The following is a 17,862-nucleotide window of genomic DNA, read 5'->3' as shown; positions in this document are numbered from 1 at the left end:
TTATGGCGGAGATCTCACTCCCTTTTTCAGTTCACTGCTACAGTAAAGATGTCGATCCCTCATTTAGCTCCTCACCATGGTGGAGAAGCCTTCCCTTCTCAAGCTCCTCACTCACTACAGGAAAAACGCCGATTACCGGCGGTTAAAGGACCGCCGGTATTACCGGCGGTTACGCCGGCGGTGTAGCCGCCGGTTAGTACCTGCGGCATAACCGGGGGTTTCGTAACGTTAGGCCCCCGGTAATAGCGACGGTCCTTTAACCGCCAGTTAAACCGTCGGCTGTCAATCTTACCGGCGGTGAAGACCGCCGTTGATAAGTGATGAAAATACCGGCGGTCGTGACCGCTGGAAGACTGCCGCTAAATGCCCTAAAATAAACGGGACCGAGCCTCACATTTCATTTCTAATCTTTCCTTCTCTCTCTTCGGACGAGCTCTGCCGTCGTCTCCGCCCGCCTCTCGCTCGATCGTGCGCACTGTCTTGCCGGCGACGACCGCTCGCCGACCGCCGACGAACTCTATCCTACCGCCTACCCATCACCGGCCGCCTATCGCGCGATCAAGGTCTGCTATCTTGCTGCCGTCAATCTCACACCGGCTGCCCTATTTTTCGTGTGTGTTGAAGAAAAATTCGTCCAGACGATCCTGATTTCGTCCAGACGAACCATACAGCCAAACATGATTTTCTCTGCACAACCTGTACCGATCGTCCCGGACGATCCGACTTCGTCCGGACGAACCTGGAGCAAAAACTGATATTATAGAGAGTGAGAGAGAGGGAGAAAAGAGAGAGAGAGAGGGAGAGAAAGAGAGAATAAGAGAGATAGATAGAGAGAGAGCAAGAGTTAAAGCTAGAAAGAGGGAGAGAGATATAGAGAGAGCGCAAGCAAGAGTTAGAGAGAGCAAGAGAGAGGGAGAGTGAGAGAGAGGGAGAAAATAGAGAGAGCGAAAAGGGAGACTACGATACCGGACGGCTAAAGATAATCCGCCGGTAATTTCCTTACACCGCCGGTAATATACCGGCGGTTACCGACGGCCACCGGCGGTTATCCGGTGAAAGCCCGGCGATGTATACCGCCAGTAAAACCGTCGGCCGGACCGCCGGGTTACCGGTAATACCACCGGCGGAGAACCGACGCTTGCCGGCGGTTGAGCGAACACACGACAGCCTCTTTAACCGCCCGCAGGCCGTCGGTAAAGTGACCGCCGGTTAGCCGTTGGATAAATAACCGGCGGCTTAACGGCCTGAACACCGTCGGTTGCAAATCCGGTAGTCACTGGCGGTATTAGCCGCCGGTAAACCGCCGCCTCATAAAACCGCCGGTAAGTGTTTCCCACACCATTTTTACCGGCGGTTGTAAAGCCGCCGGTATATTGTAAAACCGCCAGAAAAAATCGCCGGTTTTTGACATTTTTCATGTAGTGACTATGGTGGAGATTTCATCCCTCCTTCCTCCCGACTCGATGGAGATGCCATCCTCTATCCTTCTTGATTAGTAAGTATTTAGCCCAAATACTTTTCCTAGAGCTCCACAACCATGACAGGAGGACCTAAGGTCCAAGTTGAACTCAACCATGTGAATCCCCTCACACCCCTTAACACCCTTAAGAAAAATTTCCCTCAACCTCACATTCTCTCTCTCCCTAAGTTATTTGGACTCTTACATGAGCAAGGAGACTCCCCTCTCCTTATCTTAAGGTTGCTCCATAAAAAATGTCTTATGCTACTCAACTTCTTTTTTCCCTCAAGTCTCTAAAATTGAGTTTATAAAGTGGCTCTTAAAACACTCTAATTTTCAATTTACTTATTCTGATTATATAATATGATATTCATATTATACTGTCAGATTAGTTTAATTCCCATCTTTGTTATATAACATGATGTACGATCATACAGTATGATTAGTTATATTGAATCATAAATAAGTCAAGATGAACCAAGGTTCATCCAATAATATTTTTGTTTTATCATAATGTACGTTGATAATTGTATAGTATGATCATTAATGAAGATTTGATCCTAATTTGATTCCTTAATCCTTAAGATTAAATTAGATAATTTTAACTAATATTTGTATAGTACGAACTACTTCATACATTACGATTAGCTCAAATTTGAAATTTGTCAAATTTTTGTAACAAGGATTTAACAATGGAGTTTTAACCAAATAGCTGATCATCCTATATGATTTATGGTTGTATAATATGGTTAATTATAATTTAACTTTATTAGTTTGATTTAAGTAAATATTTAAATTAATTTTTGGTTGAACATATTATACAATATGATTGAGATCATATAGTATGATTATAAAAAAAAGAAAATTAAGTGTTTAATTTTGCTCCCCATATATGAGTGTGTGCTCGATTATTTAGTCAACATATACCTAATACATAAAATGACTCAAGAAAATTAAAAAAAAAATAGACTATAAAAAACAGACTAACTTTTGACACTAATAGTACTGCACTTTCTTGAGTATTGATTTTTTAATTCTGGTCGATGTATGTGGTACCTAAAATGGTTAATGATACATAAGAAATATGCAATGTATAAAGAAGGTATAAGTAAATGATTATCCAATAATATTGGTAATATCATCAAAATATATGACTAGGCTCCTAGATGGAAATAGATTATGCTGATTTTATATTTTTGAAATTTAGTAGCTTTGGTTCTTGTTGTTAAGGGATGAGTTAATTAATTATAGAATTAAGTAAATCAAATCCTTTCATTAGATCCTAGGGTATCACACATACAAACCTTCTATATTCTTTTTCACATGTTATTAGTAGAGTATATGCTCTCATCCACATCAGCTTCTTCTTCAAATGCCATCACTCTTATTATGACCTCCTCTTTTTTATGTCTATGTTGCACCAAAAGTGATGTTAATAGTTACCTTCTTAGCCTTTATTATTAGCTTAATATTATAGAGCCGTCAGCTTGATTGATATCTTCACAACTTCTCTAGAATTACAACCATAGATGTTTCCTCACTACAAGAAAGCTACCTCTTTGCGGTGGAAAAATTTGCCACAAAATAAGGAAAATTTGTCGTAAAATATGATTTGCGGCTGAATATAAACATGATGCAAAAAGTGGCGTCGCAAAATTATTTACGGTGGAAAAAATTCGCTGCAAATATTCCGACAAATTTGTGTTCAAATTTTTTAGGCGGGCTGCCCGCTGTCCTCTCTTGCCTGATCGGCTGCTCGTCGGCGTCTCTTCGCCTGACTGGCTTCCTGCACCAGATTCTATCTAACCGGACTGCCGGAGATTTGAACAAGCTCCACTCGTAAATTAACTCCCTTCTTCACTCGGCCGCGAAGACAAAACACAACAAAAAAAGCTATTTTATTTATATTATAACTCAGGTTACGAATATAATATTCGTCGCAAAAAAAAAAATCATAAAAAATTTTCATCGCAAATCTGTCGATAATTTTGAACAAAAAATAATCTATCATAAAGTCTATCACAATTCCACTGTAAATTACTGACTTTCCTATTCTCAGCCTTCATTGATAGCTCGGTATCCTAAAGTTTTCATTTATTTTATCTCCTTGTAGATATGTTATTACCTCCTTAGCATTTTGCTTTCTCAGTAAGTCATCCCCTCGACATCTCACCTTCTTATCCTTTGCAATATACTCAACATACTAGAGTTAATTGCTTGATAACTCACCCTCGCATTTATTTACCTATTTTCACTTAACCCCTTCATCCCATCACGTTCTTTGTAAATCACCTTTTTGGCCTTTGACATATGCTTAACATTATAGGTCCATCAAGCTGGCCTTTGTCCTCCTTTCGTTAAGTCAACATCCTAAAGTTGTTGACTTAATAGACCTTATGTGTAGTGTATAATTATCCTATAATTTACACTTAAATATTGCTTAGCATTATTTAACTCTCACTAAAATACATAGGCATATGCTTGCATAATGATAATATATAGCATGCTAGGTGTTAATGGGTCATTTTGATAAAAAAATTTTTTTTTTATGCACAATCAACATATTAAATGGGGTAAATGAGTTAGATTTGGGTTATGCATGCTTGGGTCAAGTCAAGTACAGTTCAAATAGTTTGACTCATATGATAAACAAGTCAAGTTTGAGTCAACTACGATTCGGTGGGGTCAACTTTAGATTGGAGATGAACTTGATTCACCAACTCGAATTAACATCTTTACATGATATAATGTCTTCTTGAAGCACCATGCACCTAGGCACAAACTAGGTCACTAACTATGTACCATCAAGTTTCTTGGCTAGTTAACTTTAAAAGCTAACCACTTGAAAACACTTTTATCAATTTGACAAACCTTATATCTTAGACTGAGTTTATAGATTAGGTAGAGCTCATTTATAAAATTTGAATATTTATGCATTTTTGTTTTTTAAAATTTAACGTCTAATGAAATGGCCCAGATATTGTAATAATATAAGTCGTGCTTTGTGATTGTACTGCATGTAGGGCCAAGCCTTTATAGAGTATGATAAAAACCCATGATGTTAAGTACTTTATAATTTTTATGGTACTTCTTTCCTCCATCTAACATACTCTTTGTTTATTGCTTTTAAGAAAATTTAGAGCTTTACTATATTTCATTTATATTATTTGTTCTTTAGTCCACATAATTTTTATTTTTGTTCTAAACAATATTCATCGGGCATCCCAATAGACATTATAAGAGAATAATTTTAACAAAATACTATTGATTTAATTGACTTTTAGGCCATCTTTCTATTAAAAAATATTAAAAAAATATCCATTAAAACATAAGAATAGATTGGTATTAAAGTATTTTTTCATGCATTACAAGGTAACAAATTTAGGACATAGTTGATAAGAGCATGTCTATAAATGTATATCTTGCACAACCTTGAGAGATTTTAACATGAAAGTCTAGGATATTATGACATTCTCTCGTGCATAACTAATTGCCAAGCACATTTAGGTTGTCTTACTCATAATATAAGACTCATATTTCATTCCTATTAGGCAACATATCTTACATCATATGAAGACTTGATATTATGTCTTTACAAATCTATTTAGTTTGAGTTAATAAGCATCTCTTAGCTAGAGAATATATATAAGTCTATCGTATTATTCACGATAGTCGTTTTCCTTATATGATTAAACATTTATGGGAGTGTTTACATAGCCATATTAAATCCTCCACCATAAAGAATTTTTTCCTAGGAGTTTAATGAAATATAAGTCCAACTCCTCTCATCCCTCAATTCCTTCACCCTCTTCCTCATTATGTGGGCTATTAGACCCACATCTTTCACATCATTATTTGTGATGTCATTACATTTTTTATTTGTTGTATTTTTTTTTTTTTTTGTTATTTTCCTACATTTTGTTTATCCTTTTGATCCATTCTTCAATAATTTAGAGCAACAACTTAGAATCCCTAAGTGTTAAATCAAGAATTTAGATGAACAGTCTTTAATTAATCACGAATTAATAATCATAAATTTTTTATATTATAAATTTATATATTATATTAAGTATTATTCTTATAAATATATTATTCTTAAATGATATTTATATGTATAAAATTTTATTATATATTTTAAAATTTTATAAATATTATTAAATGCTCATATACATATATTATATGATTTTTATTTTATTAATTTTTAATAATATTGTTATTTATTACGTCATCCAATTCGACCCCGGTTTAAACGGTCGAACCGTGAACCTCTCCCTCTTCCGGTCGTTGTCCGATCCAATTTTCACAACCTTGACTATTGTTTCTCACTCCATCAAGACATTATGCTCAAACATCTTCATCTAGCATCATAAGGCCCTTTTGAATTCGTTAACTTCATTTTGTTTCATTATTTTCTCCTCATTATTTTTTCAAAAAATTATTTTGATATAGGTTGATAAAATGTCACACCGAGTTTGACAACATTATAAGCATCCCAATACATGATGCTCTTGATCTACATCCTGACCTAGTTGTTCTCATCATTACTCATAACCATGTCATCGTAGTCCTCAACCTACCTCCATCGCCCCCGGCCCAACCACCACCGCCACCCTATAACAAGAGGGGGAGAGAGAGAGAAATTTCATTAATTTAAAATGCATTTCAATAAATAAAAAAAATTTATATTATAGAATTTTGTTTGCATCCAACAATTAATTCGTTGCAATCAAAATAAATTTGATTAATTTTTTTTATATATGTTTTTGGATTATATTTAGATTAATTAAAATAAATTGAAAGGCACATCACATATTTATGCATCAAATTCAAAAAAATTTTAATTGATAGTCAAAATCAACCGATCAAAAGAGAGAGATTATTACGTGTGATTTCCGGATTGTCCAGAGTCGAGTTTTGACGCGTCACATCACCTGGATGCACTGGGCCCCAGGTGATGTGATGAGCCCATATTCACCCCGAACGAATCTGGACGCCACAGGAGCTGCTTTGGCTTATATTTCTAATACATTTGTATAAAGACAAACAGCCCCATAATGTACTTTCTCCTTCATAAAACAACAAAGCTGGCCAGTTTTTTAACTCCAAGCCCACATGGACTGACGAAAACTTGAAGCTCCCCTGACTTTTTCACGTGGCCAGCAAAAAGCAGACGGCCCAATAGACTATGAGTTGGCCGGCACATGTGCTGCAGCTCATGAGATCCACTTGCTAAAAATTATGGGACCGCACGCCTCTAAGAAATCAATTAATTATTCTAATATTTATCAGTATAAATTTTAAATTCATTAAATTTGGTTTAAGAAAAACATAATATAAAATTTTATTAATTATTTATGGTTATTGTTTTCTAAAATAAATCTATTAATTTTAAAGTATATTTGAATTTCTTAAGTTTACAGTTTGAAATTAAATTATAACCAATTTTTTTGGTAATAATATTTTTATGCAACGTCTTTACGAGTAATTATTTGAATAAGCATTTAATTTGGATGGTTGAAGTGGAGCAATGCATTAGGCTTGTTGTGTGATAGAAAAGTCTCCATCAAACTTAAGGAAAAATTCGATAAGATGGTGTTGTGACATGTAATGCTTTATGGTGCAGAATGTTGGCTATTAAAAGAGAGGCATAATATTAAGTTAAGTGTTGCAGAGATGAGGATGCTCAGGTGCATGAGTAGATTTGCCCTTAGAGATAGGATACGAACTCAGCATATATGTGAAAAAGTTAGAGTAGCTCCAGTGAAAGATAAGATTAGAAAGAGCTGTCTTAGATGGTTTGGTCACGTAAAACAATAGCCTTCTAATGACCCAATTAGGATAGTATAGATATTAGATTTGACTTATATTAAGAAAGACAGAGGTAGACCTAAAAAGGCTTAATTAGAAAATATTAAAAATTATCTTTATTTATTAAATTTAAATTAGAATTTGACTTTTAATAGGACACAATGGAGAAAAAAGATTCATGTAGCCGGCCTCATGTAGTGTGACAAAGGCTTCTTGTTGATGATGTTGTTGTTATTGTTGTCGGAATTATATTTTTTTAATAGGTTTAATTAAATTTAATAGTTGTATGCAATGAAATTATAAAAAAAATTTCATGATTGTCCATTAAAATATACATATTTTTTATATCATTTCACAACTTATCATTGCAATTGTGTTAAATTTGGAATGGTCCTTAAAAAATATTAGGGGTGTCAAAACATGTTTTAGGGTCGGGTTTGAGTCAAACCCGAAACTGAATCTCTCCTAACACGTTCGACCAAAATATGACCCGTTTGTTCAAACATATTAAAAATCTAGACCCGAACCCAATCTAGTACCAACCTAATCGACTCTACTAGTTAACCTCTAAATGTGACTAGGCGAAAAAGAGAAAGGGTGAGGGAAAGCAGGAAAGCAGGTGAGTAGGCGAACGAGAGTAAGGGCGAGGGCAAGAAAGTGAGCTGGTCAGCGAGGGAGTGAGGGAGCGGGTGAGTGCGAGCAGCGAGCTTGAGCGAGAGGTTTCAGAATGAGCGTGACGGGTGAGGGTGATGGCGGGTCAAACTGATCGTTTTCGGGTTTGTGGGCGGGTTCGTAGTTTGACCCGAACTCAAAATTCTCAGGTCAGATTTGGGCTGCATTTTTGAGTCATATCCTATATTGACACCCCTAAAAAATACTTTGTAAAAAAAGAGATTAAAAAATGGACCAAAAGAAAAAAGAATTCTAAAGTGGGAAGCTTAAACTCGGTTGATTTATCTTGAGCTAATTTTTTAGATTTTATGATGTACAATTTAGTTCGTTAATTCTCTTATCTCCTTAATGACTTACTATAAAAAGATTAAATTAATATAAAATATTCTTTATCAATTAATTATTAATCCTTTCCCAATTCTTACTATATTATATATCTGTCAATAAATTTTATAATGACATTTGATTAACATCAACAATTATTTAGCCTATAAAAGGGGGAACATTGCTTTCTTGTTCAAATGCTTGCTTGTTAATTTCCTTCTCCTTTCAATTGACTTTGAGTTCAACAATTCTGCATCTCTGTCAAGAATGAAGGTTTCAAAGGATATGATTAGAATCTTTAAGTAAGATATTATTGCTAATTTATTTGATAAGTGCCTGAAAAAGGTTATAAAGAAGAAGAAAGTGAAAATAGAAGACATAAACGCTCAAAGGCGATATTCTTCTTTAAAGCCTCAGGCTGAATAGCATTTACCTTCTCTTACGGTTGTGAGAAGGGATGAGTAATGAAGTTAGTCAGAGAGAAACTAAAAGTACAATTTCTTCAACTCCATCTTGGATAATGTTTTACTTAAATATTTTTTAGAAGACTTCTTCAATATTTTTGTATGAAATCTTGTTTCCCCTTTGATCAATTTTTCTATAGAGAAGGTCCCAAGGCCTCAAAGTTATTTAGTTTAAAGAAATTTAATGGTTTGAATATAAGATGCCAACTTCAATTATGCTAGAGTATTCCCAAGATATTCAAAGTACAATATATGTTACTCCAAAGAAATTCATTGAAGAGACAACATTTAAGATAGTTGAAAAGTTATCTGCTGAAGTCAGCCATTTCAATTCATTCATGACATCTATAAAGGATGAATATGAATTGAAAGAACAAAACTTCACAAATACTATATTTAGTTGAAAGCTTCATTCACCAACTATTCTAAGCCTTTTTTCTAGAAGTCATTGAAATGAAAGCTAAAGTCATTATTCACAAAAGATTTTTGGAACTAACATAGTAAAAGGAGTTAATGGCTGGAGGAAAGTTCATCTTGAACCATCATATATACATTGAAAAAGTCTTAAAAGAAGTCACTATTGATCATTCTCTTCAATTCTTATTTAATTATTTCATTTCTTTTAAGAGATAGACTATATGATATCCCATGTAAGGGCTATGTAGTTAAATGCAATTTTCTTTTTATCAGCAATAAAAAAATATTTCATTATTTATACTTTGATGTATTAAGCCTTTGATATGACCCTCAATGGCTTTCAATATAACAAAACTAAAATAACTATTATGTATACAAAAGATTAAAATTTTAAATTTAGGGCTTGAAAAAAGGCACATTAAATGTGATGTGACATGAACCTTGATGTAAACATCTTTTTTTGAAGTTATAAATAGGCAAAAACTTCACATTGGAAATCTTTACACTTCATATTTGATTTCTCAATGAGATTTCCTTTTATTTCTTCTTGGTCTTCTTCTAAAATTATTTGAGATCTCATTTTTGATAGAAATGGCAACATTCAAGAAGAAAAATGATACATTCTTAGTGTGTTTATTATCCTTGTCGACTAAGTTATCAAAGTCAAATCCATACTTGATTTCACTAAAGTACATTTTTTTATATGATTTTTCAATTTCATTATATGGAGCCAGGTGAGTACTCTAATATAATTATTAATGATGAGAAGTGTTACTATCAAGAATAGTTCAATATTAGCATATTCTTCTTGCTTTGTCAAATGTTAATCAACATCTTGAAATTTTATGGAATGATACAGGCTCAAATCATATCAAACAACATTGTAAGTAAGATAACTTCAGTTTGCTACATTAGAAAAAGAAGACCCCACAATCAATACTACTTTGATATCTCTTCTCACAACAGACGTTCAATTCTCCAATTGTATTCATACGATCAGCCTAGAAATGAAATAAAATACTATAATAATAGGTTTTATTTTGTGAAATAAACCAAGAAGTGGCCAATTTCAACCACACCACTGCCATTCCCCATAGAGAGTTCCTAGATCTTTCTATTAGATAAAGAAGTGTAATCTCAATTAGTTGAGACAAAATATAATGGTCTGAGGTGGGGTCTACTAGAGCAACCCTCATTTATAAGTTTTATATCTTTACTTCGAAAATTATGCCTATAGGCTGATGGTGGCATTTGCCCACCTAGAGCTTAGTTGGGTCATCCACAAATTTCACTGAGAATGAAGAAGAAGATTATAACATTAAAATGATTAAGTTTTAGGATGACGATGAAAAGGTGACCATTTCTCACTCTGAAGATGATCATGATGCATAGGTTAGTACTCCTTAGAAATCCCCCACTACATAAAAGTTCAAGTCACCAACTCTATGGAGTTCTTCTTTAATAAGTTGATTTGAAGCATAAAGATAAATTATAATAAGTGAAGAGGTTGTTGAGGTGAGACTAAGGGACGTCTTTAGTAAGTCCTTGAGAAATTCAAAAGAAAAAATGTCTCCCACCGTGTTGGTGGACTGGAGATTCATTTCACCACTCTTCATATAGATTCATTGGTTCAAAGATCTCCCACTATCTTGTTGGGCGATTTGGAAGTGTGACAATCAATCTAGTGCTATAGAACCCCTAAATAGCTCTTTAGCACTAATCTCTCTAGTAATTTTTAAAAGATCTCTTTGTTGCGATGCTATAATGTTGGGGAAAATTATGTCGCTACAGCGTTAGTTTATTTTTATAGTTTTTAATCAATTTTTAACATAAAAATGTTAGAATTTCAAGCATAATAATGATAATAGATGGAATCTAGACTTACCAATTTTTGTCTTATCAAAATTTCCAAACTTTAAGACATTACGTGTCCTGAAGTAACTTATTAAAATGTCTTTTGCTTTAATATAATTTTAGAAAAATATAAAATCAATATTCTAAGTATTTATAAAGTAAATAAGTTGGTAGATTTTTTAATAAAATAATTTATAAATCCTTATTTTCTTTAGTGATTTCTAGGAATTTAGTTTATCCAGAATTACTAATTTTAAATTAAAAGATTAGTTATTATGAAAATTTTGCAAATTATGTACTGTTAAAAACTTATAGAATTTTGATTTTGAATTTTTCAAAATTTACAATTCAAGTAAAAAAATGCAATGTAGTGAGATAAATAATTTTGCTTAAACTAGGGATATTGATTTCATTAATTTTGTTCAAATTATAACTATATATAATAAAACTAAATATTTAAGAAAGTAAAACAACATAAAAGAAATAACAAAAATAAAAACTTAATTGAAAAAAAAAAACTAAAAAATAAGACAATAGTAATATGGCTCTCCCTACTCAACTCCATCAGCATTTTCTTCTCCTGTTGATGATGATCCTAATTACTTTGAAAATACATTATGTTGACCATGAGAATCCATCTCCCAACTCTTGAATATGCTAACTATGGTTGTAATGTAGTCGGTGTGGTATTAATATTGACTTTGCTACTAGAGCATCATATTGTCATAACAAGAATACATCTCCTATTCCATCCCTGTTAGTTGTTGTCCGAAGTAATCTACAGAAACCCTGATCCAATCCACTCTATCCTGGAACTTTTCTTTTAGTGCAACAAGCATTTTCCTTATATTAGTGACTTTCATCGAGGTTGTGCCCCTACATGATTTGTTAGCTTTGGTGTCCACACAATGGAGGTTCATCATCTTTTCTAAAATAAAAACTTGTCTAATCACCTCCTCTAGAACTATTAAGCCCTAGAGAGAGATGATGATGGTAAAGCAACCAAAGCACAATGATTCCCTTTAGGTCCTTATAGGCGTACTCCTCCTTTGCCTCAGTAGTAGTTATAGCTTGCATGACCACTACACCTCCGGCTTGCTCGTTGGACTCAATGAGTTTAGCCATTCATATAAGCATGGTTAGTATGGTTCTTAGTGGAGGAAGTTCCCTTATGTTCAATTATGATTAATAAAAAATTCTTAGTCTAATAAACTTAAGAGAGATATAATGCGCCATTGTTTTAGGATCAACCCCACTATGTACCAGCCAAGTGCCCAGTACTCTAAAGCCGTAATTTCTAGCATGCTCTACAGATTATTTGGTAACTCACTCAAGGAAAGATAGATCAATAGCTCTATTATCAAATACTTGAACTTATCCATTTTATTCGCTTACTTATGCAATCCAAGGTTGAGGCTCCTTTGAATTCACCATAACCATAGTAGTGGTGACTTCCTTTGTCTGAATCACCATCACCAGGCCCACCAGTGGCGCTCACATGTAGGGGTGATGATGCATCAAGGAGTATCCTAGGAAACATGGATGCCACCCTCAACTTTTTTACTTGGAAAGGGGTCACTCACCTTTTTCTCTAGTTTGTCGACCATGCTAGTACAAAAGGAGACCTTCTTAGAAGCCTCCTTCCTAGAACCAGCTAACTTGATAGGATTCATGTTTAAATACTTGCAGGTTCTAAAGTAAAGGAGGAAAATTTGTAACATTCCCTAAGTTTAGAGGCTCTAATTATAGGGAAGCCAAAGGGAAGCATGTGACCTCACACCATTCATACAAAATTTACATTATGATCGAGACTATAGTAAAAATAGGATAATAACTTGTATTTATATTCATGTTACATATTTGATAGTCACATTTAATGTTTTACCATTCACTCATTCTTTTTTCACTCGCCAATTAAAGATTCAAGTGAATTGGGGAACAAAATGAATACTCGCATATGCCTTCATAGGTACTTAGTAGGTAGACAGTGGGTTATAAGAATAGGACTCATATATGATGAGCCCAATAGAGGAACTTGCCTAAAGAATTTCATGTCTCTCTTAAGTGTGCCAACAAAGGAAGATCTCCTCTCTCAAGGATAGGACACATATATGATGAGCACAATAGAGGAACTTGCCCAAAAATTTTCAGGTCTCTCATAGCTAGATCCTAACTAAATCAACGAGTCTAATACTTCCCATCATGAATGTACTCAAGTGATGTTATAATTTGACTAGATACACAATTAAATTTTCAGATCTCTCTTAGCTAGATCCTAACTAAATCAACGAGTATAATACTTCCCATCATGAATGTACTCAAGTGATGTTATAATTTGACTAGATACACAATTGATTAATCTTTTCTTTATTTCAAATAACTTAATTTTAAATGTCAACTATTTTATATTTCTTCATTGATGTAACTTCAGAATTTACTTAAAGCATCTTTGCTAAAAGTCTTAGACTTTGTTTGGGATGGCTTTCTTGCTGCTTCTTTAAACAGCTTTCTAGTACAAATATTTTAATTTTTGTACTGAGAAGCTATTTTAAAAAGCATTAAAAAAGTTGTCCCAAACGAACGGTTAGTTAACTTTATTGAACATCGTAACCTCCGACATTAGTGCCAAGATTCTTAAATTTAATTTATTGTAGATTCAAATCACAAAAAAATTTTAATTCTATTTATTTTTGTTGATGTTGGTTTCATTTTTATTTTTTATTTTTTTATCTTTCAAAGTCCTTTAAAATTAAAAAAAAATTAAAAATTTAAAATCTTTAAATGAGAAAGATTATTTAGAAATTAATTTTATTATAAATTATAAAACTATAGATATAGTATTATGTGGATTAGTAGTTCTTGCTTGAATTTAGATGATACTGGGTGATGCTTGATGTTTGGGTGTGTGATGGTACATGAGATTTTGGATTTAGTCTCACAACAAATAATGTAGGGGCTATTTGATTAGATGAAAAGGAATGTAGAGTAAAATAAAATACATAGAAAAAAGAATATAATGTATTGAAATTATTTGAATGAGTGTAAGAGAAATGCAGATGGGTACTTTTTATTTGACTTTAAATAAAATGAACGCAATGTATAATTTAATGATGGTGGTGGCCAGTACCTAATAGATAGTGGCAATGGTGAGCTATGGTGGCAAGTGATGGATGACTGCTAGCTACGGTGGTGGAGGTATTGGATGGTGGTCAGTGTGCAACGACCGCAATTAGCAGTGGGTGAATGTAAGCGACAATGACGACTTGTAGCAACAATGATAAAAAAATTAATAGTGTATTTGAAAATTGACCAATATTAACGATTTTCAAATACATGGAATTTGAACTTAGTGGTTAATTCTGAATATTTGAATATGAATTTCTTTTACTTCAAATCAAACATTAAAAATTTCAATACTACTGTATTTGAAATACTTTACATTCCTACTTCAAACTAAGCATCCCTTCAATAAATCGAAGTGGTGGAAGACACATTACAAATTAATATAATCAATAGGACAAAATTGAATATATCATAATACATCATAAAATAATGAGTAGATCAAGCATGAATCTCAATGCACATATGAATTAGAAGCTTCTAAAATTATGTTCATGACTACCAAACGTATATTCAGACTAATTGGCTCGATGAAATAAACCCAATGATACCAATGAAAGTCCCATTAGAGGACAAATAACTCAGATCAAGAACTTGAATCATAATGAAAAACTTAAGAATATTATTTGGAGGATTAAATGATTTCTAAATTTGGTCTGCTTATAATGAAATTTATTCTCTCAATGAGCTGAATCCAATGAGTCAAATATCACTTAATTATGACAATATTAACGTACTTAAATGCCGAATAATTTTTATAATCAAGTGAATCATTATGATCCATCCGACAATGTTTCAGATTTTCTTCATATTTATAACATATGTCACTCTAAAATATCTATAATAATTAGTATATACTCTCAATATGAAGAGGACCGTTGATTAGAGATTCAAGAGAGTTCAGTGAATCTCAAAGCTTTACTCTTAAGTACCAGTACTGCCAAAACATTGCCTGATTGTCACAGTCAGACCTTCATTTGCCTTTTGAACAATCATTACCTGATCTTCATTATCAGACCTTCACCACGTAACTATTATTATCGGACAACCACCATCTAGTTGTTGGACCATTGCTTGATCATCGTTGGATCAATTCCTAATCTCCATTTTCAAAACTTTGCCTCTTGACCACTATCGTCGAACCTTCATCTACAGACCACTGCCATCATTTCACCTCCCTACTATCGTTCTTAGACAATTGTCAGACTTTCTCTGTCGTCGACCACCTTTGAACCATCGCCCAAATGACTTCATTGCACCGTTGCGGCTCAACTGTCATCAAACCTTCACCATCCAATTGCCAATTCCGGATCCTTGCTTGACCACTGTCGTCAAACCTTCTTAACTACAACAGATTGAATGTCTTTTACCCTATATCGACTCTGCAATATTCTTTACTTACTCTTCATAATTTTGTAATCTTATTGTCATCAACTTAAGGGATGGGCAAAGGCTTTTATTCAACACTCACCTAATCGGATCATTTCAGTCATTATGGTTTTTCCAATTTCTGTTTTTCCATGTAAAAACACTAGTTTTGTTTGTGCCCTTTTACTTACTCTTCATAATTTTGTAATCTTATTGTCATCAACTTAAGGGATGGGCAAAGGCTTTTATTCAACACTCACCTAATCAGATCATTTCAGTCATTATGGTTTTTCCAATTTCTGTTTTTCCATGTAAAAACACTAGTTTTGTTTGTGCCCTTTTTATTTATTTATGTACTTGAACTTCATACAAAATTAGATTGTAAAACTCCTTGTCATATATATATATATATATATATATATATATATATATATATATATATGTGAGCGGATAAAAACTATTAATAGATTTTTTAATATTTCCTCTATGAATAATATTCAAAGTATATTAAAATTAGATAAGTTAATTAAATTTAAATTTTAAATATATATAATATAAAATATAGATCTATATATATATATATATAGAAACAAATTTGTTTTTTTTTTTTTGAATAAGAAACAGACTGTTAGAGACAGTAACAAATTTTCACTGGTCACGGATTTTCAGATTTCAATTTCCAGGCTTAAGCTTCCAACGGCTATATCCGCTACTGAAAATAAATTACAAAAGTGCGAAGTCAGTTCAGTAACTTACACTGAATTATTATTAATTTTTTGACCATTTAAGGCCAAACTCACACATACACAAACATACACATATGGACTCGAACTCTTAGTTGGAAGCTAAACTTTCAACAATAGGCAGGAGAGTTGTGTATTATGTTGGGCAGTTTTTTTACTACTTTGCAATTGTCTAATCAGTGTAATTGTTTAATTAAGTATGCATTAAAATAGTTTAAATTAGGCATAAATGGTATGTTTAATCAAGCGATTAGTTATGCATATTTAAATCACCCATTTTTACGGTGATTAACCATGCCTAATAAATCAACCCATTACAAGACAATTATATGTCTCTGATGACGTAAGAGCTACGTTCGGGATCGTCAAATCACATGTCGCCACGTGCTCTTATTCTTTACGCGTCGGCCCGACGACTTGACCCGGACCGGTACCGAGAATGCTATGTTCGCGTATGCGAGTATTACTCGGATATCTTGCTCGATATTGCTCGAATATATTGGCTATAGTATTTACTGTGACAATAAAGAAGAAATACCGCTATGTGAAGAGCATAACCGGTAATACGAGTTGTGCTTGAGTTTTTCTAGAAAACTCGGTACAACTAGGTATTGGCTTCGGTAATTTGCTCGGTATTGGTTTATTTGGCCGAGCAAAATATCGACAATATAGCAATACTTGATGCAAAATCGAAGAAATACTCGAGCCATTCTCGGGGTAAGTTCAAGAGGTCGGGTTGTGGGGGCGTGCCAGTAAATAGTGATGAACACGTGGCGCGATATAACTGTTGAGTGCCAGAGCATGAGAGCTAGTCTATGAATCAGGATCCAAATAAAAAGTTCCATTACAAAGAGTGTTGCGATTAAGATCAAACATAACCCGAAATTTTTTTTTTAAAAGGACGGCGATGCCCAAGCTGTCTCTCTTCTCTTGCGACCCGTTGGTATTATCGTATACTCGCCATCCAGCTCGGTGCATTTATTGATATTCACCTTCGTCGACTCCAGCTAAAATGTTATAATGAATTATTCTGATTCGAAATATTTATATGGTTATTGATACTCTAGAATAATGTGAAAAATTTAGACATAACAAAATAAAATAAAAACTACCATGTATTGTGTAATGTCGAAATGCAAAAACACCATCTATTATTGTATGGTTTTTTTTCTTGATTTTTTTTTTTTTTCATCATTTTCTAAAATGAAGTTAAGATAAATTAAAAGATAGGGTTGTTACAGCACGCAAGTACAATCTCAAATTCACAGCTATCTTGTGGGGTCTTTTTCAGCAAGGTATCAATTCATGGCTCGAAGTTTGAGGAGTGATGCATGCAAATTGATAGTCACTGACGCGACTGAATTTTAATTCTGTATATGGAGTTGACCAATCCCAACTATATTTTTTGACCAAGATCTTTCAGCTCAAATTCGTGATTCAGCTCTGCTCGAACATGTAAATAGATGCATAGATGTGTTGAGAGGTCTATGGCAATGAGATGTAAACCTGGGATGTAGAAGTCAAAGAAATTAAGATTTTCTTAATTGTAGTAATTTCTTATTCCTTATTATCTAAATTACATAAGTATCAATTAGTTCCACATAAACTTCGTATGAAATGTATTTTTCGCGTC

The sequence above is a fragment of the Dendrobium catenatum genome, unplaced genomic scaffold, assembly GCF_001605985.2.
Source record: "Dendrobium catenatum unplaced genomic scaffold, ASM160598v2 fragScaff_scaffold_249, whole genome shotgun sequence".
Classification (NCBI taxonomy): Eukaryota; Viridiplantae; Streptophyta; class Magnoliopsida; order Asparagales; family Orchidaceae; genus Dendrobium; species Dendrobium catenatum.
This window is presented reverse-complemented; position numbering follows the sequence as displayed.